The sequence below is a fragment of the Zootoca vivipara genome, chromosome 2 (genome assembly GCF_965207765.1).
Source record: "Zootoca vivipara chromosome 2, rZooViv2.hap1.1, whole genome shotgun sequence".
NCBI classification, from domain to species: Eukaryota; Metazoa; Chordata; class Lepidosauria; order Squamata; family Lacertidae; genus Zootoca; species Zootoca vivipara.
Window position 1 is genome coordinate 75,456,728 of NC_142584.1, and position 26,422 is coordinate 75,483,149.

Sequence of the window (26,422 nt, forward strand, 5' to 3'; positions counted from 1 at the left end):
CAGTCCCAATTGACATGCCACTGGTGGGCAGGGTGACAGATAGCAAGGCAGTGAGCAACCACAGCCATTCTCTCTGGTTTGGCACGTCCAGTCCCAACTGTGGCACCATCCATACAGGTAACACAGCTGTGCCTTCTTTTGTACAGTACATGGGTGCTTCCATTTGGTTCAATTTCCGGCATTTCCAGGTATGTCAGGGAGAAGTGCCTATCTGAAACCCTGGGCAGCTGCTGCCAGTGCAGACCTTCCTGCGAAAGAGGAGCCAATGGACCTGCTTTTTTGCCCCCACTCAGTGTCCCCCTAATTCTGGCCACAGCATGTTGGGGAGCCCCCACCACCCCACCTCGGACCCCTGGGCCTGAGGAGCAGTAGGGCTGGGAGAACCTTCCGCAGGCAGAGCCGCTGCCAGCCAGTGCAGGTAGCACAGCGCAAGGTAGGCCAATGGCCTGACCATGCGGCAGCACCCCGGTCTTGGGCCACGCTGCATCCACTCCTCTTGGGCTTGGCCACAGAAGAGCCATCGGACAGCCTCGACGCGGCCACTCATTTCCCCCCAGTCCATTTGCAGAGCAGATGCCCGCGTCACCTGGCCCCTCGGCGCCCTGCACAGCACACGGCGCGCCAAACACGCGCGCACGCACTCCCTCCCCCACAAGGGCCTCGCGTGGCCCCGTGGGCATTCCGCCCCCGCTCCTCCTCCTGGCCCGACAGGCGCAAACTGCCTCGCTCCGGCCAGCTCCACACGGGCGCCGCCGAGGGTGGGTGGGACGCGGGGCTGGCCGGAGGGCGGGGCAGCGGCGCCGTGAGCCCTGAGAGGCGGCGCCTGTCCCTAGACGGGCCGGGCGGGGGAGTTCATGCCACTAGACGGGAAGAGTTTCTCCTGCTGCCGAGTTGACAGCTCCAGGTCAGTGTGTGAGCCGGAGAGGCAGCCAGAGCCTCTGGCGGCGCGGCGGGAAGCGGGTGGATGGACGGGAGGGCGGCGTTGCCCGCCTGCCTGCCTGCCGAGGGTCTGCGTCTCGCGGCGGTGTGACGCTGCAGGGAATTCCCGCCCGATCCGTGGGGGCGCGTGCCAGGGGTCTGTAGAGGGACGGAGGGAGGCTGCGCGTCGGGAAGGGCTTGTGGGGCTGAGACGGGCACGAGGGGACAGCGGTTTCAGGACACTTGGCTTGTGGGATGAGAGAGCGGGGATTGGGAAGGCTGTCTACATACTGAATGGTCGTCTGGGAGAGCAGCAGAACTCACTTGCTCTCAGAAAGTTTTGCTCTTTTGTAGGGAATGAGATAGAGACTGAGGTTTCTGAGGGGTGGGGTGGGGGGTTGAAAGGAGCAGGTATGGTTGGGGTCGGGGGCCACTAGGGCATGGGGAATCACTTACATGACTTCCAGAAGTAGACCCTGAACTCATTTAGTGCAAAGAAGCCTGTGTGTTTCCAGGCAGAGTGTTGAGTGTGTTTTTGCCTGTGCCATGCGCACATCTACCACCCATGGGTATAGACAAGGAGAGGCAGGGGGAAGCTGTCCCCGCCCCCCATCAACTAAATCAATAAAAATGCTTAACGAACTGAGGTTCTGCCACCCCCTAACATGAAGCCTGCCCCCCAACATATCCTGGCTACGCCCATGCTACCACCTATTAAATAATGGTTAATTACAGGTTAAAGAAATCCAATGGGATAGAATCTAGACACAGATAAAAAAGGGAGAGGTGGTGGCAAAAGTTTTACTGGCAAGTAATGCCTTCGAAAAATGGGAATAAAATCTCCCAGACTTCTATTGGTGATGGGCTCATGTGGCCTGCCTTTGCATCAGGTCTGAGTTATGTATCTTCCTCACGCTGTAATGGGAATGAGAACGCATTCTTGATAGGAATTCTGCCTGTCATCCTAATAGAACTCTGTGGTTTACATTCATCATGTGTATATATGTATATATACATATAAGTGCTCTTTGGAGGTGATGAATTGTGGGCTTTCGTTTGTCTATGCCTCAGGTGGATATGCCCATAATGCAGGACAGTTTGTTTGCAGAAACTTGTCCACCGTTCCTACATCTGGGATGCTAAAAACTCAGAGGGCACCTCTTCTACCTGTGGTGGTAATGAATGTGTTTAGTCAAGATGATGAGAAAGGGAGAAAGTTTGTTTCCTCATCCACTTCTGGTGGATTTTTTTAAAAATCACAATTTTTCTCTTTGCCTTCCAAACCACAGCAAAGAGCATAAGCGAGGTTCCAAGTACTGTATAATCCTGCCACAACAGAGATTATACATTGTGAAATAGATGCTGCCTTGGTGTCATATCCCAAATCTGCAGGCGTGTTTTGTAAGTTTCCCACTGTCATTTCTCCCTAGGGCAGTATACACTAGAGACTGCAAGTTCCTGTTAGTGTTGTAACTTTGAGGCAATATGTGTGAGTTATGATCCACCGTGGTAACAAGGTCATGATTTAATACCGCTGTGGCAGAGGACCAGTTTCTTCTCCTTGCATTGTTGTGATATGGTGAGGAAACTGTTCTTTTCCTGGAGCCTGGAGCCCCTCATGTAAAAACTGTAATTGCTCTTGATGGCAGCTTCTGAAAAATCAGATAACTTCACATATAGGGTTCTTAATGAAAAATTATACTCTTGAAATTTACTGTCCTTATCCCTACAAGAGTTATGATAATGGATGACATAACAACTGCTGTTCAGAAACATATGGCTTGCATCCAGTGTGAGAGAAGACCTACTTAAATTAACAAACATGACTAAGTTGGGTCTATTCGTTTCAGTTGGTAATTTCTACTCTGAAATTACCTAGGTTGGATACCATCTGAACACCTTTTCAAACAGTAAATTTGGAATTTAACAAAGTCTTTTTAAAAAAAAAAATAAGATATGTGCAACGCAGCATTCTGGGGGAGAAAGAGTTTAGGGTGCAATGATATCAACAGAGCTATGCTCAGTGCTCACGTTGATTTGTGAATCACCTATTTAATCTGAGCTGTCAAAGTGATCATTATACCAGAGACTGGCTATCTTGGGCTGAGACTGTTTCCCCTTGTGAAGCTAAAAAAACACAGCTGAAAAACTCTCCCACCAGTTGTGCCATGTGTGAAAGTTCTTAATGTGAGCGAGAGCATGAAAAGGAAATTGAACATAAAATTGCAGCCAATGTTATCGCCATGTTATTGACAAGTGAGTGAAAATGGGTTTATTGTTGATAGCCAGCATATCCTACTGTTTGTTCCCACGCTGGAACATTATTCTTAAGGTATGTCTCATGTTGGCTTTTCAAGACTTTTCAAAAAGTTCCATAGCAGCTCTGATGCATGGTTAGGGTATAGATACCCTACACAAATGTATGTTCCATTATACCCACAAAGTTGTTTGTGAAAACTGGGAGCACATGTCCACACTGAAATCAATTTAATTACAAAGTTAAGGCAATCACTTGGTTCCTATGTAAGCTGTGGCAAATAAACATTTGTACCCTTTTTTCTACATGAAAGTAGAGTTTCTATACTTAGGCTGCAATCCTATACTTACATGGAAGCAAGTCCCATCTCACTTAATGGCACTTATTTCTGAGTAGACATGTATAAGATTATCTGTGCACATGAAAAATGCTATGTGCAAACTGAGCCACAGAAATACATATCTTGCAGTAAATTCGATTCAAACTCTCTAATCCAAAATCCACTTGTAGCTCAGTTTGGTTCATGTTTAGTCAGAAGTATCCTGAGCTAAGTGTGCATAGGATGGCAGTTCTGGGAAAAGTATATTGACTTTCAAATTGAATTTCTCAGTACGTTTGCTGAAGATCACTGTTCAAGATAACTAACTCAAAATTATCTGATCTTTATGCCTACAACAGTTAAGCTTAGCTGCAGAGGGCTAAGTCATGGTTTGGCTTGGCATTACATTGGAACCCAGGCTTACAGTTTGTTTCCTCCAAACAAACCATAAGCAGTAAGCAAAGAACAAAGTTTAGCAGCCTGTTTAGTTTGGAAAGAAACAAACCGTACACGCATAAAACTAAATCAAACCATGGCTTTAGCTCTCAGCAGTGTGGCAGCAGGAGTGGGAGAGAAGTGAAGCACCCACAATTTTTGCTCCATGTACCAGTACATTGCACATTCACCATTAAACCATAATTTAACTGTGGGTTAAAGTGACCTGTGGACCAGCATTCATTCCGTCGATTTCAGAGGCTCAATCTGTGAGACTCTTCACTTTTTGACTTGCAAAATTTGATCAATCCCATTGACTGATATGTGGGTGTGCCCTGGCCAAATGATAACATTTGCTTCTGTGCTGATGTATGCCTGCTTTCCTTCCAGCTCTATGATTCTATGATTTGACAAGCTCACTCCTGCAAGCATCTACACCTTTTGCACTAATTCAGCAAAGTACACACATACACACTGAAAGTACAATAGTTGGTTTTGCTATTGTTTCAATAGCAGTTTTCATTGTACAAACTGTTTTAAGATGGTAACTGAAGTGGTTTATCAGAATGAACTGAGTGGACTCTGCAGTAGTACCCATTACCTAAGCTACTCCTGTCAAGGGCTAGTATTGCTTCCTTGAAACTTCTTTGCACTTTCTCAAGTCAGAAAGTTTCCGTCACAGATTGAGTTAAAGAGATGTCACTGCAACTTTTACCTCTGCACCTTGAGATATGTAGACGAGGTTTGAAAAATGAATTTCCACTGGAATTAATTGCTACTGTAGGAATTAGGAAGTAATCAACTAATAGAGTCTCACAAAGTACCCCAAAGTATGGCACACTACAACCTCCCAATTATTATTATTATTATTATTAAGTGGCCGCAGCCCAGAAATGCACAAGGGAAGATATATGTTTTGTGTTGAAACGGAGACTTCCATCCCACCATAATCATCAAAAGCTTTATTTGTTTCTTTTTTTCTCTGTGGCATTAAAAAGCAGCTTCTAGTGTGATACTGAAGGCTTTCTCTTAGAAGAAAGGAAATAAAATCTGCAGCGCATGCTTGTAATCCTTTGGACACATGCAAAGGGACTGACAGGAGTGAAATATTTATTTCCTCCACATACATAAAAAATCTTTGGAATAGAAGATAATAGTTTCACAACAATCAGAAATCTAGGGAAGGTTTGCACAGTCATTTAATATGCCAAAGTCAAAGTTTTTAGGGGCTTTCCCTCAACAGACATATGAGTTAGTGGCCACAAACATTTATTTCTTATAATATACATCAGGCATCCCCAAACTTCGGCCCTCCAGATGTTTTGGACTACAATTCCCATCATCCCTGACCACTGGTCCTGTTAGCTAGGGATCATGGGAGCTGCAGGCCAAAACATCTGGAGGGCCGCAGTTTGGGGATGCCTGATATACATAGAAATAATCTGCTGCAAAAAAAGACTGATACTGTATTTGTAAATGACAATTGTGCCTGTATGCACACTGAGTAATAAGGGAGAATAGCAAATTTGGCATGGGCAATTTCACACTGATGCGAAGGAATAATGGCTTCCAATATTGTGAACCTATGTTTCTAAAGTTAGAATACTATGCTTATCTACTGCCCCATACATACTTGAACCATTTGCAGTACCATGAAGACACAGGAAATAGGAAATAGTAGTAGTAGTCATTATTATTATTATTATTATTATTATTATTATTATTATTAATGAAGATGTCTGTGACTGAACAATTTTATAGCCTTACAGGAACTGTTATGTGTAGATGCTATTAGAGAATGTACAGTGTGAAGCTGCACCACAGCATGCAACTTTGCCAGCAAGCCTGCATTGTTCTGTGAGACACAATAGTGTGTGGCAGTGTGTAAGAGCCTTTTGAAGGGTTAACACCCCATCAGTCTTTTTTGAGCTATATAAAAAATCTGGCTCATAGAATCACAGAGTTGGAAAGGACCCTGAGACCCATCTAGTCCAATGAAGGAATCATTTGCCCAACTGTGGGGTCTCAAACTCACAACCCAGCGATTAAGAGTCTAAGGCTCTACCAGCTGAGCTACCTGATTCATTCGACTCACGAACTCCTAAAATCAGTCAATGGACAGGTGATGGTCCACAGACATGTCAAAGCCACCTCTTTTCCTCATGACTAAGCGTATCATCTGCATACCAGGCAGTCTTTACAGAGCCAGGACAAAGTCTATGAATTCAATACTACAAATCCCAAAGTCCCATCTTACTGAACAACAAGTCATTTACTTGCTACGTTGCTGGTTGATAATTAGCAATGTTTTTTTAAAAAAAAAAGGAGAAGAAAGCTTTGGTCCATCTATTCAGTATTGTGGTGTTTTTTTTTAGCATAGCAAAACTACCGCAGATAGAAAGATAAATCTGAGTCGAAACTAAGGAATGATTCACGCTGGTGTGCCTATCACACAAACACACACTGCTGCAGGCCAGCATATGAGCAGTCTCCATTGAAAAGCCTTGTGTCTGAGGTGATGTGAATATTCTGACTGTGGTGTTTAAATCTGCGATCAGCTGTCTCACGTCAAGTTTTGTTTTTCTGCCAAAATAAATATATTTCAAATAAATACATTTGTACTCTACTTTGGCATCCATGGTGAGAGTGCTATGAGAGTTATGTTAATTTTAGGGGGAAAGAAATTCAGATTAGCCATGGCCTGCGGCTTATTGTATCTTCTGATCTAGCCCTCAGAGATGAACTCGGTTGTCCATTGCTGTAATAGGGGTTTCAAGAATAGGATTGGATGCAGGCTCCCGCCCTCCCCCCCCCGCCGCCGCCACACCTCACAGCACACGCACGTCCCATGTCCGAGTTTCATTGGGCCGCTGGTATGACCAGCCCTGAGATATTTTTCCTCCAGACCAAATGCAGTTTTCTAGCCACAGAGCAGCTACTGGAAGCTCCACTGAGGAACAAATGAGGTGGGGAGGGGTGGCTTAACCCTTTCACTCTCTGCAGTTTGTCCGCTTCACATGCCCCCTCAACCACTTTTCCACTCATGGGGAAAAGGTTTCTGAGGACCCTGTTTCCCCCCCTTCCAGGTGGTGAGCAAAGCAGCTTGTGGGGGGGGGGTTTGTAGAATTTGGAGAAGGGTCTCCCCCCCCCACTACTCCCAGTTCCACCCTCCTACGACTGTGTTTTGTTTTGTTTTTAAATGGGGGTGGTATCATATAAGTTGCCTGTCTTGTGTAGTTTGATGCATAGTTGGAGTCTGTGTGCATTTTGGTTCTGCGAAAGTTCAAAAATCACAGGAAACGAGATGCTTTTTCCATTTTAATGTGCATCCAGGTGCCATTCTCTTATCATGGCCCCTGTCCTGCTGTTTTATATATCTGTTGCTGTTCCCTGGTATTCTATGCACCCCTCTGTCCTTCCTTCTTTCCTTACCATGTCCCAAACCAAAAGTTCATTTTGTTTTGTTTTGTTTTGTTTTGTTTTAAATCCCTCCAATGTATCTATTTAAATTATTTGGATTGAATTAAGCAATATTCTTAATATTTAGATACTCTGAAATATTTTCAGTGAGGAATCATATGTTTTCATGTTGTATTAGTTGGCATTTGGCGGGGGTGGCGGCGATTCCAGACAGGCTACAGCTTTGGAGAGTGAGTAATATTTAGATTAATGTATGTAACATGTTTGCAGGTTAGAATAGTTTCTGCTGTCTGTTGGTCATCAAACCACTGTCTTGTTGTAGCAGAGTGGTCAAATATATTCATAGGTGTGGAGGCTTGTAAAATAAGTTTTCTCATGCTGTTTTACAGCTCAGCAGTGATGATAACAAATTGCCTGAGGATCTGGGATTCCTTTATTGTTTCTCATGTCTGAGTGGGATAACTGTAGGTTTCTCTTGATCTTAATTCCTGTTGAACAGGAAAATATTCAGCCATAGTTCTTCCAGCTATATTTCTCTGAATGCATCTTTTAAAACCCATTAGGAACTGTTGAGAATGAAACCCTGTTCATAGATAACTGGAGAATCAAGTAATTAAGCTTTTCCTAAACTATGTCGCTTCAGCTTATAGGTCAGTTCACATACAAGTTGAATGCTACTGTTTGTTTGTTTGTTTGTTTGTTTTTGTTTGTTTGCTTGCTTGTTTTAAACCTCACTGCACATACAAAAGGAACCTCTCAGGGCTTCATCCAGATAGGACATTTTTCTATATGCAGGGAGGTGGGGTGATTCTAAAAATAATAATAGAAGAGTATTCAAACACACATCACACTGATTCCAAAGTAGTAACACTTCTCTTCTAGCTGTATATACTAGAAAACTACTGAACAAAATTGTAGGATTTTGGAGTGAATGCACTTCCTGCTTGGCTTTGAAGTGAGCACCACACCAATGCTATCAGGAGCTGACTTGCATACTGAATCAGAGTATTTATTAGTTGACCTCAGTGTTCTGACAGGTGCTCTTCAGGGACTCGGGCAGAAATCATTCCCAGCTCTGGTCCTTGAAATGTGTGCTTTGGTGCCTTTTGCATGCAAAATACAGTCATACCTCGGTTTAAGTACACCTCGGTTTGAGTATTTTCAGTTTAAGTACTCTGCGGACCGCCTGGAACAGATTATTGCACTTTCCATTACTTTCAATGGGAAAGTTTGCTTCAGGTTAAGTACGCTTCAGGTTAAGTACAGACTTCTGGAACCAATTGTGTTTGTAAACCGAGATACCACTGTACTGTATGTGCTTTTGTCAATGCACTGCACTTCATTTTTTCCCAGGGAAAGGCTTTCTTATGTCACAGTGCTGTAGTGGGACAGTTACTCTCCCAAAATGTAGATTACCCCCGCTATAGCGTATATAAATGTTGGGAAGGGTAGGACTTCTTTAAGCACCTTGGCTTGTGGGTTTTTTTCTTTTTCTTTTTGAACATGATATTCTGTAGCTTCTTGAATATTCCATATATATGCTAAATTATCATTTCAAATAATGGTTTTGGGGTCCTTTTTGCATCAAAATTGTGAAAGAGATTCGGATCTTAATAACACAAGGCTGTTTGTTACTTCAAGCTAGGTGATATGAAAAGAAAAATGTTAATTACAGGCTTTTGTAACTGGCTGATAATTGAAGCAGTGATGGTCAGAAGAACAGGTTTTACAGCACAAACACTTTGATTATCTCTATTAGGAGCTTAAGGAAAAGGTGACACACATTTTCTAATATTTATTTGCACAAGACTCTCCCTCCCCATGGCTGTCATTTCTTTTTGGAAGTCTACAGTGAGAGGGAGCTAGTTAAGCTTAAACCTTATTGAAATGACCCTCAAGGTCCCTTCCAACTCTATATACTATGATTCTATGAACAGAGCTTAAGTTTTTGATGGCACACTTAGCCCCAGTGATGTCAGTGGCACAATGTACTTTCTCCCTTTAGTCTCTTAATCAATTATCTCCCCCTCCTCCACAAATTTAATGGCCTGATTCCAGGGCTTGCTACTCCAGCAAAATAAGGATTTAGTACTTAACTGCTATAGTTGTTGGATTACACAAACCTGCATATTACATCAGCAAGTGCAGCCAGATACTGTGGACCATATTTGAAGGACTAGGTTGTTAAAAGTTAACACTTGGGCCACTCTACCACAGGCATAGGCAAACTCGGCCCTCCAGATGTTTTGGGACTACAACTCCCATCATCCCTAGCTAACAGGACCAGTGGTCAGGGTTTACAGGAGTTGTAGTCCCAAAGGGATGATGGGAGTTGTAGTCCCAAAACATCTGGAGGGCCAAGTTTGCCTGTGCCTGCTCTACCGGCTATGAGGTTCTGGGTTTCGTGTTTGATTGTTAGTTTCTCTTAGTGGGATTACAGCCAGGGTTTCTAAGGCTGTATCTTATGAAACATCAAACACATGCATGTAGATTCTGAACCCATCAACGGTAAAAGTTGATATCCTTTCTCCAATCACAACCAGTGAGTCCCAGAACAATTAGTTAGCCTTGCTCATGAGTATAATAAGCATGAGACTGGAAGTTCATGCTGTGTTTTTAAAAGCAGAGTTCCGTCCTTCCAAGATAAAACTTTATTATTCATTCTTCAGTATTATCCTGCTGTTCCTGCATGGATTGAGGGTGAAAACTGAGACAAGACCTGACATATTTTGAAATAATTATTCTGGCCAGAACACCAGACTTTCATAACTCAGAAATCCACACTAATAACAATATTTATTTATTTATTGTCATGAATCACCTTGCGCATTTTAAAGTACATGAGAAAATATGCAGTAAAAAACACCAAGAACAAAAACAAACAAACACTTAAGTTCCAAAATATAGTAACAGCTGCCTTCCATGCTGGCCATGGGCTAATTATTATCTGTCAGTCTTGAGTGAGCCCAGAGATTTCAGCTGCTGATGGCTATATGATGCTGAGTGGGTTGTGTACCACTTGATGTGAAAACTGACTGCTTGATAGCGCTGGCAGTCAATATATCAACCACATATTTCATGAAATTACCTCTGGTTGTTAATCTCTCTCCACACCTTCACCTTTTGTGAGGAATCTAGGAAAACCTGAGTACAAACCTGAGTACATTCAAACCTTTATGACTAAAATGCATACATCTTCATCACTTTGATTTGCTGCGCAATACTATGCATGTCTTCTCGGATGTAAATCTCACTGAGTTCAGTGGGATTTACTTCCAAGTACGTGTATTAGAGCTGGGCTGTCTTCCATTATCTTTTACTTTTTTGGGTTAGCTTAGGCACCATGTTCCTCTGCTACTTTATATCACCAGCTTGGAAAGAAAGAAACCTAACAGGGCAGTCTCGAGCAGGCCGGGTGCCCTGGCGCTGAGGAGCAGAGATCGCTCGGCGCCCCCACCCTCGCAGCGCGCAGCATGGCTTCCGTGCGGCTTTGCCGCGCAGCGCCCCACCTGCCAGCCCAGCGCCCTGGCGCCCTGCGCCACTGGGACTGTACCTAGAGCCGGCCCTGAAAGCTAACAATCCTCACAATGAATTTAAAATGTATTCTCCCAATATTCAGTTCTTTCTGTTAGTTCAGTCCAAGCTGGTTGTTGAATCTCTGTCTGGCACTAACTCTTTTTGTTGGTGATGATGTTGTGGTTTAATATAATCATAACTACTTTGAAATATTGCTTACACCTGAAAAACAGTATATAAGTGGAATAAAACATATGGAAGATTTAAATGTATAATGCTCTATGTATTTGTGTTCTATAATTCACATCCATTTTACTATGCTTTGCTGCCAATACTTTCTCTTTGAAACCCATCATCCTGATCTTTTTTGAATCTCTCTCTGATCACCATTAATAATAATAATAATAATAATAATAATAATTTCATTTCCATAACACTTTATATTTTAAAGAAAAAATCTTAAAGTGGTTTGCAACACATGAAAACATCAGATAAAACAACCCAGAATAAAACAAATTCAATCTTCAAGGAAAATATTTCAGATCCTTCTCCAAGTAACATTTTGCTTTCCCCATATTTATTTACCTACTTAATTTTGCTCATAGCATAACAGAAATACTCTAGGAGGCCAATGTGGTGTAGTGGTTAGAGTGTCAGACTAGGACCTAGAAGATCAGGGTTCAAATCCCCACTCAAGTCATGAAGCTCACTGGGTGACCTTGGACCAGCCACAGCCTCTTATCATCCCTCAATGGGTTGTTGTATGGATTAACTGAGAAGGGGAGTGAACCATGGACAAAAAAGTGTGACATGAATGTAATAAAGTGTGACATAAATGCAATAAACACTATGTTCAGTGTTCTGTGTGTCATCACTTAAAAGTGCTAATTCCTGAATTAGCTTCTGCAAAAACATTATTCCTACATTTATTTTTGTCTCATTTTATTCACGAATACAGTTTTTCTATAGCGGCAGAGAGTTGCAGACACCACATTAAACAGCTGATCCTATGTATCATTCACTGTTGCACCCACCATATGATGTGATGTAATGTTGTGGTGTGAAAGTCATGTGCACATCTTTCCATTCATTCTGACTGACAGGATGCTGGTTCTATGTAGGCGAAAGTTCAAGTGATGATTTAGAAAGTCTTTCCAAGTGCCTTATCTTTGTTTAACGTTGTTTTAAAATGTTGTTTTCCAAACAAGAAGCGCTTCTCCATGCAGAAAAATGCATGGGACGGCTGGCTGGAATTTGCAAAGCCTATGATACATTCTGTGTTCGCAGTATTTTGGAATATTTGTGATATCTTTGCTCTGAAACATAGGAGGCATATTGTTTTTGGCATATTTTGTATACATTATTTTTCAGTAAACAAAATAAGATGGGATTAACTGTGTTAAGACAGGAGTTCTGGGATGCTGGCCGAATTTTCTGAAAGAAGCAGAAACTGAAAGTGTTTCTAGATGACTATAGTATAGGGAGAAGGGTGCACACAGTAGCTGAGGAGAAGAATTTGGAAGTGTGTGATGGTGAGGTTTTAAAAGTTAATTGTGGTGGTATTTTTAGAGTATATATAATATGAAAGAGGAAAAAATCTCAGAGGTTGCCTTGGAACCGTTCCCCCAAACCAGTCTGCTCTTGAAATGTGCCCACATCTGGCAACATCTGGAATTTTTAGTACATGTTGTGAAAGCAACAGAATCTTAGTCTTTGGAAGGCTGTTGCTCTTCCTGTATGTATAACTTCCATTATTTTACAGTGATACTGGGCAGAAGATAATATAACAGGGGTCAAGATGGGATGTGGTGTAATAGATTACAGGCTCCATCCCTGTTATCAGTTGGGTATTATAGCTCATTTATCAGTGAGGTGTGTGTGTCTGTCTGTTTCATGTGAACCAGTTTGCTCAGTGGCACCCAAAGGTGCCTAATCAGCTACATAATTTTCTACCATTTTGCTAGCTGAAGGTAAAGACTAGCAGAGAGACAGAGGCTGTGTTTGGATGGTCATATCATGGCTTAATAAACTGAGGTGTTAGGAAGCTTTGTGCTCATGTCTGCAATTTCTTTCCTTCTCCCTTCCTGAGGGTTTGAAGTTGGTTGAAAACGCTGGTTTGTTCCAAACCTCGTGTCTATTGTTTCCCAGTTTTCACATAGCCATAGGTTTTTTTAAATAAAGATTTCCTGGTTTAATTTTGGCAAGCTGGGAAGCGAGGAGGAAAGGGACTGCATGCAAAGGCAATGGGTTTGTGCACACATAATGCCTAGTTATTATTTATATCATTTAACCATGGCCTTAATATAAAAATGTATTTCAGGGCTGCTTTGTGCATGATATTGGACTTTTCAAAAAAAGTAAAACACAAGGTCCTGAGTGTTTCATTGCTATAAGGCGATTTGGAGAGTGGGAAAGAGAAAATGTGTCCCTTGTCCTTTCCATCCCAGCTTAAACATCCCCATATTATTAGGCCAATGATAGTTCAGTTAGAGCATGAGACTCTTAATCTCAGGGTTGTGAATTTGAGCTCCTGCATTTCAGGGGGTTGGACTAGATGGTCCTCATGCTCCCTTCCAACCTAGTTGACTCTATGAACATTTTGTGGTCTGGCAGTTCTATCTTCTGGATTCTTAAAGAAAATGTACAATAGGTATTTGCATTCTGAGGGAGCCTCTCTGTTTATTTAGACAACTGCACCTTATATTTATACCTTATCCTGTTGTAGTTCCAAACTGGTAAGAGACAGTATCAACAAAGTTTGGCATTAAAGGCAATAAGAATTCAAGATGACCAACTAACAACTTAAATTTAAAATCTTAGGCATGTTGCTAATGTAAGAAATATGTTGCCTCAGTGAAGAAATCCTGCAGCTTCTGCTCGAGTTCATAATGATAGCTTGCTTTGACGGCCAAAGCCTCTTTCCCTTTGCTTATCCTGCTAAAATACCGTTATTTTGCAAAGACAAAACAAAGAAGGCTGGGTGGCCTCATATAGAAGATAATAGTGCAGATAGAAATAACAAGCTACTTATCAGGTCTGAGATTCTCCAAAAACTGTAAGAACAGATTGATAAACCAGTAGCACAATGTCAAACAATAAGCAGCTTCAGTTGGGAGCTATAAATTAGGGTGAGGTAACAAACCTGGATTTTGCAAACGGTTGGGGAAAGAGCAGAGAGAGGAAGACTGAGAGATGTCATGGCACATACTGAGCAAGGTAATAGTTTTCAATAAGATTGATATGGTTTGGATACGGTATATTTCTGCATCGTTACCTTGGGAAAAATTGTATTTGAACATTGTTCAGATATCTTGGGTCCAAACTATGTGTTCTGTGGGGGTCTTGACGTTTCGCTGTTGTTGCAAAAGTAAGGCTGAATGAGACCTGGCTGCAACCCAGAGCTGCTTTTTTGTTGCGGAGTAGAACATGTGTAAGCTTAGAATTTAACCCCACAAATATCATATACGATTAATAGCAGCTTTTAGAAGAGGGGACGAACAGCATTAGGGCTGCAGCAATGTGTTGGTGGTTGGGAAGCTCCCCAAATGCACTGACCTCACCTTTAGTTTGTCCCAAATGTCCAGCAAATCAGAGCCTGCTTTGGACTGATATATAAGGCAAGAAGCTTAAAAGAAAAAGTTTAGGAAAGGAACAAATCCCCACCCCCAAAGTAAAATACAAAATATAACAATATAGCAAAGAGAGAGGTCATAAGCATATTGTACAGCTTTAATATTTGTCAAACGTCTTGCTTATCTGAAAACCAATATGATTTTTTTAAAAAGAAATTAAAGTGCCTCTGATTTTGTATACCTGTGCATCTCATGAAACTTTCTCATGCGTGCAGGCATTAGGACCCAGCTGTGAATTGGGCTTTGGCTTTACTTTGGCAGATGTGTACCTGCACTATGCAAGAGGAACAGGGGCAGAGCAGGGGGTGTGGAAGGAGCAGAGATGCCTCATATTTTTGGAGGGTATATTGGCCTTATTGAGAAGGAGGCTTTATCTTGTCCAGATGTGTTCCTAGGCTTGTGTATTTGAGCAGAATTAGAATATCATTTAAATCAATAGAGATTTTGCATTTAGTAAATTTCAGACTTGGGGAAGGGCTGCAGTCCAGTTTCATAATTTTACAGTATTTATGGAAAAGAGCACTTTTTATTTCACTATTTTCACTTTCAAACCTGGACAACACCTCTAAAAACATCTAAGCCTGTATGCAGATAAGTTTTGAGTTCTCCGTTTCTTTGAAATTTATACGTCAGGGTCCTAAAGTTTGGGTTCTTTTATGTAGTATTCAAAAATATGATTGTAGTATTTAGTCTATGGGAGAGTCCATTCCAGAGTTAATTTGTAACTAAAGCAAATGAATCTATAAAAAGAAGAACGGTTACATAAGAAATATGTCAAGAAAAAGGAGGCCCCGATAAGGGCTATCTGAACCAGTTTGATCCCAGTGATTTTATGGCTTTGGAATTCAATTATAGGTGTGCTGGGAGTAGCAAATCACAATTCTGTAAATTAATGGGACACAAATATCTTTATCAAATTCTGTGTGTGTTCACATGCTGCAAAGTTCACTCCTGCCTTCCGTAAATAAACTCTTTGGAGCTACAATTATACCTCTGCTGAAACTGAATGCCAAAGCAACAGAAGTGCAGATACAGGCAGTGGCTGAATCATTTTCCAAACACGCACACTGATATGAAATACTATGTTAAACAAGATTAGCAAAATCAATTGGTTTTTCCTTCTGGGAAGCATTTTATTTTACGTTAGCAGCATTTTTTCTTCTGCAGATGTCACAATCCTTGGTATTAAATAAGGCAGATGATTCAAAGTATGGTAGCAATGTGTTCAGATAAATTGCACCTACTCAAATGTACGTGGTGCCTATGGTCTGTCTTCTCTCCAGGTGGCTTTATTTAATGTGGGTAATGCCTTTCTTCTTACTTAAAGTAAAGAGATTAGCTTCAGATTAATTGCAAATTAAATTCTGTGATGTAATCTATATAGATTTTTGTTCTTAAAAATGCCTACGCCTGTCTTCTCGTAAGAATTAACCAGACCACTTTCCAGTACAGTAATATATAGCATTATCTTTATGCATGTCTACTCAGAAGCAAGCTCTACTGAGTTCATTGGGTCTGACTCCCAGATAAGTGGGTATCATACTGCAGCCTTGAAAGAGGAAGAGCCTTTCCCTTGAAATTTAGTGGGCATGTAATGTAATGTAATTAAGGATATGTTGGGCACCGAGCTCTCATTAAGGAGATGTCATGCATGGCGCTCTCATTACTCTGGATTGCTTTATTACACATCTAAACTTGAATAACTCCATGTGTGGTAACTGTTGTTAATCCAGGAGAGAAAGTGAAAGATTGCCATTCTAGTTGGGGTAGATCTTGTGTTACAGACACTTCAAATGCATAAATGAATTTAAGTTTCACATTTGAAAATTGGGGAGAGGATATACAGGTGACAGTTCCCTGAAATGGGGCAATTTTACTCATATTTTCCATGTAGTGAAAGAAACAGACCACATTTCTTTCACCACATTTGCACATTGTGCTAAGCCTTACTTTAGTATGATGTGCGCAAGCAGGAATGAACTGCAGACGGCCTTCTCCTGCACAGCCCGGAGGAAGAGTTTGGAACTGTTGCCTCCTTTCCCCCTTAACCGGGGTTACTTGTGTTATCAGGTGTGGCAGATGCTATTAACACTAACTGTAGTTAATATCAAAGAAACCAACTTCCAACCAAGGTTTTTGAAGTGGGCTTATTGAAGTGAACCATAGTTAGTGTTAACCACAATTCTGGATCCAGACAACATGGCAAACTGTGGTTAACTAAAAGTAGAAGTGGAAGCTTCTAAGGAGGGAGACTATTTATACAAGATCATTTAGCATAGAAAAGGTGCATGGTGTATTTGGAGAGCCATATTCCCAACTGCACACAGTCATTCTGTTGCTCACATGCACCAAACCTGTGCCTAACATGACCTGCAAAGCGCAGGGTCTGTCTTGGGAAATGGGTCTTTCAACCTGGCTAGCATTTCTAATGTGGTCAACTTCCTTCTTCTTCTTCTTCTTCTTTTTTTGCAATCGGCCACTTTTAGTAGGTGTGTAGAGGGTCAAGATCACGGATCATCTATGTTAGGAGTGCTGTTTTAGTTTGAAAGTATGATAAAAGGTTTGGTTGGTTAAGTGTATGTTTCCCTTCTGTTTGAGGTGGTTTTAGATTATTAGGGAAGTAGTGGAGAATCTTATGCAGCTGAACCGAAGAGAGTTAGGGGTAGGAGACGGCATGCATAGAACAGTTGTTATAAAAGTTAAAGGTTTTATCTGAAATTCCAGGCACAGGTCCCAATCCAAAGAAAAATAATGGCTATGGTATTTTGAAATTACTGGAACTTAAATGAGTCACATCTTAACATGTCTCATTGATTTCATTGGAAAGTGAGCTTTGTTATATTCTCTGAATTGAAGCCCTTCAGTTAAATAACAAAACTATATCCAAGGGAATATTGTTTTAGGAGTAAAAGTTTTTAAAAAACCAACCCAAACACTTAGAGGCACCTTTCTAAGCCTGGGACTGCTAGAAGAAAAGACTTGGAAAAATACTTTTTGGTCATGTATCTGTTTTCCTTAGCACACTTCATTACTTTCCTTTTGATTGCTAGGCATATTGCTTTAGGCATCTATCAAGACCTCAGTGCCATGTACTGTCAAAATAGATGGAACTCCTTGCTCCAGAATCTTGCCACTGCTGTTTTCCTTATCTGTGAAGGAAGCACAGCTACTCCCAATGGAGAAATTTCATGCTGGCTTGGTCTTAAAATAAAGTTTAAAAAAAAAATCTGAGGGAAAGGTCACTTCCTAATAACTGTGACAATCTAAATTCCCAGGGAGCTTCAGGAATGATGCTACATGACTACTGCACTGACAACTTTCCAGTAATAAGTTGTTGAAATGCTGCCAGGGAAAGTTCTTTGCATTCAGGCAAAATTAGTGGAATAAGGACATGAACGTCAGCGCATAATGGTTCAGTTTGTTCTTGGGTTGACATACATACCTCCCATTTGTCTTTAGAGCACCTTTCTTCTTCTGGCAATGATTTTTCCCAGCACTCCTGGTGACTTGCCTCAAGAGTTGGGTGTAAAACTAGTGGGAAATGGAATTGGGTAAGTAAGGGCAACCTAGCACCAATAGTGGAATGGTCTCCTTTTCCTCCATTCTATGACATCATCTCCTCATAATAAAGTTGTTAGGAACTGTCAAAGCAGTCACTCCTTCAAGCAGACTACAGATTCAGAAAAATTATGTAATGGTTGGCCCTGGCTTGAAATAACTTTTTTTAAAAAAAAAAAAACCTGTAGATACAGAGTAGTCTGAGTTCAAGTAAATCTAGTAGTCACAAATGGGTCCTGCTAAAACAACTTGATCCATTGACGTCAGCAGTACTTAAACATGAAAGAATCACACTCTGTTTCCTTAGAACCTGCATAAGATTTGTGCGCAGTAGCCATCAATTTGATTGCATAAAACTAGCAGGTGTTGAGGTAACTACAACTTATCCAGTCCTGCAGAACACTTCCATTAAACTTCATTGCCATTGACTACAATGTCAATAGCTGGGTTGCAGTGTATGATGAGAAACACCCTTGTGTTGTTTGTTGCTTTAAAATTATCTTGCTTTTAATTGATTTTAGGTAAAGGTAAAGGGACCCCTGACCATTAGGTCCAGTCGTGACCGGCTCTGGGGTTGCGGCACTCATCTCGCTTTCAGTGGCCGGCCCTATGGCCAGGCTGGGTGGAGCAGGGTGCCAGGGTGCCTGCCCGCCAGGCGGGCGCTGCGCAACTGCGCCCACCAGCCCGACCGACTGCCCGCCAGCCCGACCGCGCAGCTCCGGCCGCCCACCGCGCTGGGAAACAGGGTGGGGCGGGGGCGCCGGAGGGATCCGTCGCACCACGGCGCCAGGGCGCCAAATATACTTAAGACGGCCCTGCTCGCTTTATTGGCCGAGGGAGCCGGCGTACAGCTTCCAGGTCATGTGGCCAGCATGACAAAGCCGCTTCTGGCGAACCAGAGCAGCACACGGAAACGCCATTTACCTTCCCGCTGTAGCAGTACCTATTTATCTACTTGCACTTTGACGTGCTTTCGAACTGCTAGGTTGGCAGGAGGAGGGACCGAGCAACGGGAGCTCACCCCGTCGCGAGGATTTGAACCGCCAACCTTCTGATCGGCAAGCCCTAGGCTCTGTGGTTTAACCCACAGCGCCACCTGCGTCCCTTTAATTGATTTTATCCTTCTACAATATATCTTGTTAAGTCGCCTTGGGCCTTTTTTATTATTATTATCAAGTGACTAACAAATGTAACAATTAACAGTAAGGATTATGTGTGAATCTTCACCCAGTCATGCAGTTTCTGGGTGGCAGTGGGGAAACTGCTGCCTCTCAGCCTAATCTACTGCATAGGGTTGTGCTGATGCTAAATTAGGATGGTAAGCTCATTGTAGAAAGGTTGGGTACAAATATAAAAAATAGCACTCAGCTGTAGCATTCAGGAAAAAATGTTCTGTTTCGATTTAAAGATAGCTATGATATGAAATAAGTATTATTATTACTATTAGTCAACAGCCTCATGCAGAAGCCTTTAGGTTGCAAAATCATTAATGGTGGAGTCATTAGCTTCCTTGATTGACACTTTGAATAATCATATTGATGATATGATAATAGATGCACATTCAAATTATAAGTTACCCACTTTTAATATTCAAGTTACGCTCTGGCTATATTATTGATTTACATCTGTACTCCATAATTTATTCTAATGATTTACATTCTTATAATTTATGTTTTGGAGTAATAATAATAATTATAGTAATGCTTGGCTTGTGCAAAATATGTGAGTATTTAAAGAGCGTCACATATGTTATCGCTGTAATCCTTAACAACAGCCCTGTAAGCTAGGTCAGCATTATCCCCAGGAGGCAGGTGAAGGGAAAGTGCCTTGCCTCAAGTCTCACCTAGAGGAGAGATTTGAACTGGAGGCTCCCATTTCATGGCATTCTCTCAGTGCTACTATGCTACACTAGTTCTCTGAGCTACTTATTAAACCATAATCGGCCATGCTTGAAGGTACTTGTTAAACCATAAGCCCAAGTCTGCTCAAGTCTCTCATAGTCGGCTCATTGTCCAGGTCTCAATTCATGCCTCGTTGTGCCTCTCTTGACACCCACCACAGACAGTTTTGTAACATTCTTCCAATACATACCATACTGTCTTCATGTGCTCATGACATAATCTATTCCCTTGCCCATGCTGTGCTTTGCTTTTTGGATGTGGTAATGAAATGCATGTCTTTTTCCACTTGCACGCCTACCTACTTTGCTTGAGCATGATCAAAAGGAATGCATATCTCTGTCTAGTGGAGTGGTATATTTCCTCTTAGCTATGTTTAAAAGGTTAATTTTAACATAATTAAATCCTTTCATGGGCTTGTATGTATCATAAGAGCAGGGAGATCTCTTGCCATTTGTCTTCCTTGGTCTATTGTTTCAATATTATTACAGACATCATCTGACTATCCAATGAATTTTTGTTATGCTCTTTGTTCGTGAGCAATTTTAATTTTAAAATTTTGTTAGAAATCTGACCCCCCCCCCCAGCACTTCCAAGTAATGAGGCAGTTCCTATCCTATGGATTAACTTCAAGAATAATTCCTCCTAAATATGGACATATATACTAATGACATTTGAAGGCAGCGTGGCAACAGGTGTGGTGATCCTGGAGAAATATCAGATCATACAGTGTTCTGACTTCATTACTGGTGTAGCTTGAATCAGTTTTTTTAACATCCGATAGCCAGTCACTTATAATTAATTAGTTTATTGATTCATATGAACATCTTCCTTTCTGGTGTTATCTCAATAAACAAATTTGCATTGTACAAGAGCATTAACGTATTTAAAACAGTGGGTTATATCCAGGAGCTGGTTCATTGATGTACATTCATTACAAAATATAAAATGGTAAGCTTTTAGCCTGGTTACTGTCCAGAAAGGCATCGTTTTTTTCTTAATTATATTGGAAGTGTTTTCAATAGCTAGATTCCAGGATTTGTGTGCTTATTTTACTGATCCCTTCTTTCCTTGACCTCAAGTTCTTTGTATCTCTATATCTGCCTCTCACCTCTCTCACATTCTGGTTCTCCAAGGCTCAATACTTTAGCTGGGATAAACTATACTAAATTATACATATCTGCATAAATATTTTGCATATCTGCATACATATTTTGTAAAATGTTCAGAATTGCGAGCTTCCGTTTCCTTTTCTGAGAGCATCTCATAGTAAGGGCACTCTGAAAACTTAATTAAGATTGCAGTCCTATACACACTTACCTGAGCGTGAGTTCCGCTGGACACATTGCAAAGTCCACCTTATCATTTAAAAGTTGGACTTCGCTGTGTGAAGGGCCAAGACAGAGTGATTGTCTGAATTTCCTATTTCAAGGTCAACTGAAAAGTTCCAAAAAAGGACTGTCCTTGCTGAAAACAGTATGCTTCATGGAAATCATGTGAGAGCTCTTACATTTGCCTTATTTCACAAAGGACAGGAACAACAGGATGTGGGATGATGCTGCCTCTAAGGACCCATCTTGGATATAAAATGGTTCCAGTTGGAGAGTTGTATATGGAAGGAATGCAGGAAGTGTACTATTCCTGGTCTTCTGCTGTTACTTTCCAGTTGCAGTGGGGATCACCCATGGATCCATCCAGAGTTTATTTTAGGGCATCTTCTCAAGTGTAGATAGCATATCCTACAAGCTTTTCAAACAAAGAGTTTTGAGTGGGGCTTTCAATAACTGCCTAAGCCAGGCATCCCCAAAATTCAGCCCTCAATATATTTTGGACTACAATTCCCAGCTTCCCTGACCACTGGTCCTTTAGCTAGGGATCATGGGACTTGTAGGCCAAAACATCTGTAGGGCCACAGTTTGGGGATGCCTGGCCTAAGATATTGCCCTGCTTCCTATGCTCTTTGTCATTCAGCAAGGCTTGCTCTTTAGGATGTCAAATGCTGATTCAGGGGTTGTAATTTTTTTTTTTTTTGATCTCTTGAGCAGCCAAATGGCACAGTCACTCAGTTACGTAATACACACCCACTACAACCACATGATGATTAGCAGCAGTACCAGGCATGCTTCGGGGGTAACAAAAAGTCAGAGTGAGAGTTTCATAGTTCCTCATGTAGTTCTTCCTTCAGAAAAAAATATGATGGAAGTGTATTTTTAGATTGCAGAGATCCTGCCCCATAAGTGAAAATAGACTTTACATCTTCCAGATCTTCTCCCTATATGGTGTTCTGAAGGGCCACACAGATATTCTGGAAAGATGATGTTGTTGTTTAGTCGTTTAGTCGTGTCCGACTCTTCGTGACCCCATGGACCATAGCACACCAGGCACTCCTGTCTTGCACTGCCTCCCGCAGTTTGGTCAAACTCATGTTCGTAGCTTCGAGAACACTGTCTAACCATCTTGTCCTCTGTCGTCCCCTTCTCCTAGTGCCCTCAATCTTTCCCAACATCAGGGTCTTTTCCAAGGATTCTTCTCTTCTCATGAGGTGGCCAAAGTATTGGAGCCTCAGCTTCAGGATCTGTCCTTCCAGTGAATTTCCTATTTCAAGGTCAACTGAAAAGATGATAGCCAAGCAAATACTGTACTACATCACCACCTATCCCCCATGAGCAGCTTACTTTGTATGCTTCCCAGAGCAGGCTGAGGTGAATAATTGTGAGTTTCACACAGAAGCAGTGCACCTTTCCCAGTGTAAAAGTGCATATGGAATGAAATGCCTTACAGAAGTGTGCCTTGCAGCATTCTCAAAATACTCTGTCTGTGCTGCGTAAAATATATACTACAAAACTCATGATACAAATCTGACACGTGTCCAAATGAGATGTTTCAGCTTTACTGTCTTCAAGTGGGAAACCACAAAATATGTACATGCAATGGAAGGGAACTAAATTCTACCCCTTTTCTTCCTTCCTTCCTTGCTTATATTAAGCAGGTGTTACAGTATAATTTATGTTAAAAAACCAAGCTCCATTCAAATTACTGATCCCACTCCTCAAAAGCCTTGGCTTTCAGCATGTTAGACAAAAAGGGCACAGAAACAGAGACTTCCTCCTTTTGTGCTTTTCAAAGAAAATACATGGACTTTTGCCCTTTGCATATTTTGTAAGAATTCTGGGCAAGGAGATGACTCAGTGTCTTCGTAGCAGAACATATAACCTTTAAGTTAAAAAGCCATGCATTTACATCCTGAAATATACATAGGTTGAAATCTTCAAGTCTCTTTATTATATCATCTTTTAAGAAGATTTTCCCTGTACATGACAATATTTTGAAATCCCATTCCCCAATGTTAAATTTCCGGTGTACGGATTTCATTAAATAATTCCTAACAGAAATATCTACCTCACTGTTATATATATTTTTAGCGTGGCTGAAGAACAAGCTCACGTGGCCAATCAACTTGGATTTTCATCCAAGGCTATGCAGTTGTGCTACAATTACTGTACAAATATAGAATTACCATTAAGGAAGAACAGGATTTGCATCCAAAATGACACCACAGGAACCTTTAGAAAGCAAAGGATGTTTAGGCACAACCAGCTCTGCCTGTTGAGAAGTCAGTGACGCTTTTGATCAAAACCTAAATCTTTCAGCCGTTAATCACGAATTTAATATTATTGATAATGAATTAAGAATAAATAAATAACATGTGCTGCTTTTTCCACAGTAGGCTGTGCGCAAAGCAGTTCACAAGAAACATCATCTTGTTAGTAAAATGTTGTTGTTTAGTCGTTTAGTCGTGTCCGACTCTTTGTGACCCCATGGACCAGAGCACGCCAGGCACTCCTGTCTTCCACTGCCTCCCGCAGTTAGTAAAATACAACACCACATTTTTTTGGGGGGGGGAACCACAATTTGTTATAAAACTTATTAACACATTAAGAACATAAGAAGATCCCTATTGGCTGGATCATGCCAAAGCTCCATCTAATCTGGTTTCCTGTTTCACACAGTGACCAACCAGGTGTCTATAATCCACAAGCAGAAAACCTGCATGATTGTGAGCAGGGCAGTACACTCTAGACTGCATAGTGGCTTGCACTATAGCCTTTCTACATTTTTGCAAACCTACAAATAAGTGTTTCAGGAACAGCTTCCTAATCGGTTACAGACTTCACTTACTAAATTTATACAGGACCACCCCAATAACATGGCTTGGGGGCTGGCTCACAAACATAAGATGATAAAATGCAGTTAAAGCACAGTCATAAAACAACAAGATCTATAACACAACAACAACAACAACAACAACTTCAAGCCTATAATTTCCAACAGAGAAAATAAACCAAATGACTAAAAAGAATTCATAACATGTAAACCAAATTGGGGGTGGGTGGGTGCTGATTTACTCAGTAGAGTGTCGAATTCAGAGAAGCCTGGGCTTAAATCTATTATGAGACATGAAATTCATCTGTGACCTTGGGCTAGTCATTATCTCTCAGCCTAACCAGCTTCACAAGGATGCTGTGAGGGTGGAAAGTTCTGTGTGGAGCCATGTATGCCATTCTGAGATCTTTGAGAGAAGGGTAAGATAAAATGTAAGAATGTTGGAAAGGCAGGTGGTGACAAAGTTGTTGCAGGCAGAGTGAGCTGTGTCACAAGTAGTTAGTTCTTCTACAAGTGGGAAACATTGATCTCCTGCTGATTTAATCATGATTTTAAAACCTGCATGTATAATGCAAAACTGAGCTTAATTGCATGCCCTGAATTGAAGAAAGAGGGAAATATTGTAATACTTCTATTTAGAAAAGGAGCTAAATTACACCTGGTTCGATCATCAGTATAGAATTTGCAAAGTTTCGAGAGTTCCCATTTTAAGCTGAGACGGTAGAACAAGAGACTCTTAATCTCAGGGTTGTGAGTTCAAATCCCACATTTGGGGGGAAAAGATTCCTGCATTGCAGGGATTCAACTAGATGACCTGTGTGGTCCCTTCCAACAATTCTATGATCCTAAGTGCTTATGCATTCACAGTTAGTAGAGTGCTTTATCGACACCCATTTGTGTATATAGCTACCAACTGAGGTTAAAACTATTCATTTGATAAAGTTTGTCCATGGAGGTTTGTGCTATACTGAATGTCCTGGAACCCTTTCTCGTTTTCACTCTGTTACACAAGAGCAACATCATTTTAGTTTAGACTCACCGCAGTGGAAGTAGATGAATCTCTCTCCCTCTCCCACATATGCAAACAAGGTACAATAAACACAAAGTGATTTCTGCCCATGTGCATGTTAATACAAGTTGGCATTTGTTATAAAGGATTTGTTTGGTTCAAAAGTGCAGTTGCATGAAATGGCTTTGGTTTATCAATAAAAAGTGGCTAGTTTGTTTTTCTTGAGATTGTGCAGGTGAGAAAATAAAGGCTTGTTAAGGGGAAGTCTTAACCTTCTATGCACTCTGCTAGCACAAGCATTCATGTCAAGTTGTACAGGTTCCTCATGGGCTTCTGGATGAAAGCTGACAGGTGTTGGGGAGATGCCAGTTCAGAACGATACATTCAGGGATGGTGCCACAAAAGGGGGAAAGCTGGAATTAGACACACAGAAATTAAGAAGAGTCAATCAAAAAGATGAAGGTGACATAGGAAACATTGCTCATATTATCAGAAACCCAGCTCCCCAGTGAAAGTTAATGCCCTTTTTTGCTCTTTCTCAGTTGCTTTGCAGTACTGTAGCTTTAGTTTTAGCAGACACTAAACTAATGTATACAAGTTAACCACATAAACTTAGTATCATAGATATTTCTGAAACAGTGTTAGGAACCCCTGAAGTACTGCTCCATGGTGGCAGCATTATTTTCAGTTTGGACATCTCTAATATGCAATTAGCATATTTAAATAATAGAAACGAAAAGTTATTATTTCTGCTTTAGCACTCTTACATGTGAAATAAACCCATTTATCTGAATAAAAATAAAAAATCATTCCAGTAGCACCTTAGAGACCAACTATGTTTGTCATAGGTATGAGCTTTTGTGTGCATGCACATGAAAGCTCATACCTATGACAAACTTAGTTGGTCTCTAAGGTGCTACTAGAAGGATTTTTTATTTTTATTTTGACTGCGTCAGACCAACACGGCTACCTACCTGTAACCATTTATCTGAGTTCTTCTAAGGTAAAGGTATACTCATCAGAAAAGAAAGTAGATCTTCAGTTTATGGGGAAATGATGAAAGAAAAATAGATGTCTTCACAAAAGTATACTTCAGGTGAAATCCTAATGTACTTACTAGAGAATAAATCTTATGAAACATAGTAGGATGAACTTCTGAGTAAACATACACAGAAGTGCGTCTTACATAGTTTTGTTCCACAAAGAATATTTATCCAGAATTTCCTTCATGTTCCATCAGATGAGCTTGAAATGACAAGTGAAATGGATTAAAGTAATAGGTATTGCTCTCTGGGT

At 41.2% G+C, this 26,422-nt stretch overlaps 1 protein-coding gene across 2 annotated transcripts in view; it reads left to right on the top strand.

Moving 5' to 3' along the window:
- Positions 1-767: 767 nt before the first annotated feature.
- Positions 768-26,422, top strand: part of PPARG (peroxisome proliferator activated receptor gamma) — a 61,282-nt gene continuing 35,627 nt past the window's right edge. The window contains exon 1 of one of the 2 annotated variants that reach the window (XM_035106226.3): positions 768-904. The gene's annotated coding sequence lies outside the window, so the exon portion shown is untranslated. Of the gene's footprint in view, positions 905-945; positions 1,076-26,422 lie in introns of those variants that run through there. The other variant, XM_088662209.1, reaches the window with a different exon arrangement.